Source organism: Amblyomma maculatum, chromosome 9 (assembly GCF_055883805.1).
Source record: "Amblyomma maculatum isolate TAMU_Amacu chromosome 9, ASM5588380v1, whole genome shotgun sequence".
NCBI lineage: Eukaryota > Metazoa > Arthropoda > Arachnida > Ixodida > Ixodidae > Amblyomma > Amblyomma maculatum.
Window position 1 is genome coordinate 58,183,759 of NC_139352.1, and position 2,646 is coordinate 58,186,404.

The 2,646-nt window shown below is 45.4% G+C and overlaps 1 non-coding gene across 1 annotated transcript; it reads left to right on the forward strand.

Annotated features, from left to right (window-relative positions):
* The first annotated feature begins 1,377 nt into the window (after positions 1-1,377).
* TRNAL-CAA (transfer RNA leucine (anticodon CAA)) lies at positions 1,378-1,450 on the forward strand. The gene has a single exon. It is a non-coding gene; the product is annotated as a tRNA-Leu (tRNA).
* Positions 1,451-2,646: the final 1,196 nt, after the last annotated feature.

Consider the following 2,646-nt stretch of genomic DNA (forward strand, 5'->3'; position numbering starts at 1 on the left):
AAGTTTCCATCATATATTTTACGACAACCGCAGTGCAAATATACGCAACAGCACCTGATCAGCTGTAATTAGAAGTGGCGTCATATTTTGGCATGAAAGCAGTTAGTATATGGCAGGTGGTATCTGTTCATGAATGTGGTGATGCTCTGATTGGTCGTCGGGCTGTGTGACGTCACTCGCCTCCATTGCTACGAATCCGAGCTTCTCATTTTTAAATGAGAGGGCGAGATAGAAATCCCTTGAGTCCCAAGTTAGGCATGCTGCTCATAGGCCACACAGGCAATTGCGTACGTGGTGGTAAAAGCGGAGACATTTATGTCCGGTTGTCTTTCATATTGTCACAAGCTGCCTCACCTATTATACAGCGGAAGATGCGGGAGCTTATGGCTGGAATATAGAGCGAAATTCACGGGACTCCGTCGCTCCTCTGGACAAGATTCGACAAGCCGATGGGGCAGCGACCGCCTGTCCTTGACGCGGCTGCTGCGTAGTCGGCCGAGGGTATAAAATAACCGACAGCAGAACGCCCTCACCAGTGCGTTTGGGAAGATTCAAACTTCCGGCCACTCCGCGGTGCTCCGAAAGCGTATTGTGTTCTTCGGGCCCGCGATCGACGCATCGTCCTCTGCACCTGTACGGCCGCCGCTACCGAGCAACACAGCCTTCGACGCCTCAGCAAACAAGAAGACGTGAGAATTTCGGACTGTTGTTCAATCGAACATTATTTTCGCTTTGTTAACTTTTGACCTGACTTAGTAGTATTTTACGCTGTGTTCTTATGTAACTTTTGCTCATACTTATAATATCTGAAATACCTGCTTTATTATCTTTATAGTCTTCATATTTTTATCACAGTGTTTTGTTCATTGTCGGGTTATTTTTTCTCTCTTATCATTTATTTCTTCGTCTTTATCAATATCTTGTCGTGGCGTTGTATTCTCTTTCATTGTACTCTATTATTATCAGTGTAATTTTGGTCTGCTATTTATAAACCTTCAATTGTTTGTAAAAGAAAGTGACCTATTTGTACTTATTCCTCAATCACACACCGACACACGTGCTTCACGGGTTGACCGGCCTAACTTTTAAATGTGTTCACAACCCTCATAGAGGAACGACGAGTAATCGTAAAGGGGATCCCGCACCTCTTGTGACCGTAAAGGCGGGGGTTTGTGACACATATATTAGGGTAGCATACGACTGCGGGCTACGTAGAACGTCAGCGTCACGTAGAACGTGATCACGTTCTACGTGACGCTGGCGGTAACAAAAGACGTTCCACGTCCGCCGCTATGGCTGAGGGTGGCGCTGGTGAACACTCTCAAGGTTCGTATACAGACAACTTTAATACCCAAGCAAGTAGCAGGAGGGACAGCGGCCGATGTAGCTCAGTTGGAAGAGCACCGGACGCAATATTCGGAGGTCGTGGGTTCGGTTCCCACCATCGGCACGTTGTTTTTTCTTCTACTTTGTGTTTAATTATCTTTCCCCTAAACAGATTACGTTACTAATTTCTGTGATTATCCAAGTAAACATTAAAAAGACAAAGTACCATCCCCAACGCTTTCCTTGGCCTCGCCGACAGTTGGCTTCTTTCCTTCATGTATTATAACGAGCACCCTCATTTCCCCTAATATATATATATTTATATATATATATATATATATATATATATATATATATATATATATATATCGTTTGCTTGTGACTAATGGGCCAGGAAAATTTAAGCAAGACGGCACACAACTTTCCCGATTATCTATTTTATTCTAACAGCTTCGGACTTCCTTCTTCAGGGTAGAATTATATATATATATATATATATATATATATATATATATATATATATATATATATATATATATATATTGTGGAAGAAGGCCAGGTCGAGACGGCAAGGTCGAGACGCCAAGGCAAGGGATGCCGTGTCTGGCGTTTATTCCGATGGACAAAACCCAAGCGCGTGACGGAGCCGGCGCCGCGGGACGATGATGATGGTATGTACATGAGGAAGAAGAAGATCTTGGTATGTACAAATGAAAGAAGATCCGAGAAGGGTTCGCACAATCTGCCCGGGGGGTCAGAAGCGGCCAGCCTAGCCACTCCTAACCAACCGATGTACCGCGGCGCACAACGGCTTCAATCGAGATACGTGAACAATTTCAGTTCCACGGTGGCGTCGGTCGGCTGGGGGATCAACAGGTGTGACTTGGTAGTTTACTGGGGAAGTTTGGTTGATGACCTTGTAGGGACCAAGATAGCGGCGCTGAAATTTATCACTAAGGCCAGGGGCGCGCAGTGGTGTATAGAGCAGTATTTCGTCACCAGGACGAAAAGGGACAACGCGATGCTTCGAATCGTAGCGACTCTTGCGGTCTTGCTAGCACGCTTCTGTATTGAGGCGGGCAAGATGACGGCATCTGGCCACGCGAGATAACAACTGGGCTAATAATGATGAGGAGTAGTCAGGCGTAGAGAAGAAGGAAATGTCGAGGATTGTAGTGGGAGGACGGTCGAAAACGAGGAAAAATGGGGAGTAACCGGTAGTCCGCTGTACTGCCATATTATAGGCGAATGTGACGAATGGTAGAACAGTATCCCAATTTCGATGATCCGGTTTGATGTACATGGATATCATGTCCGATA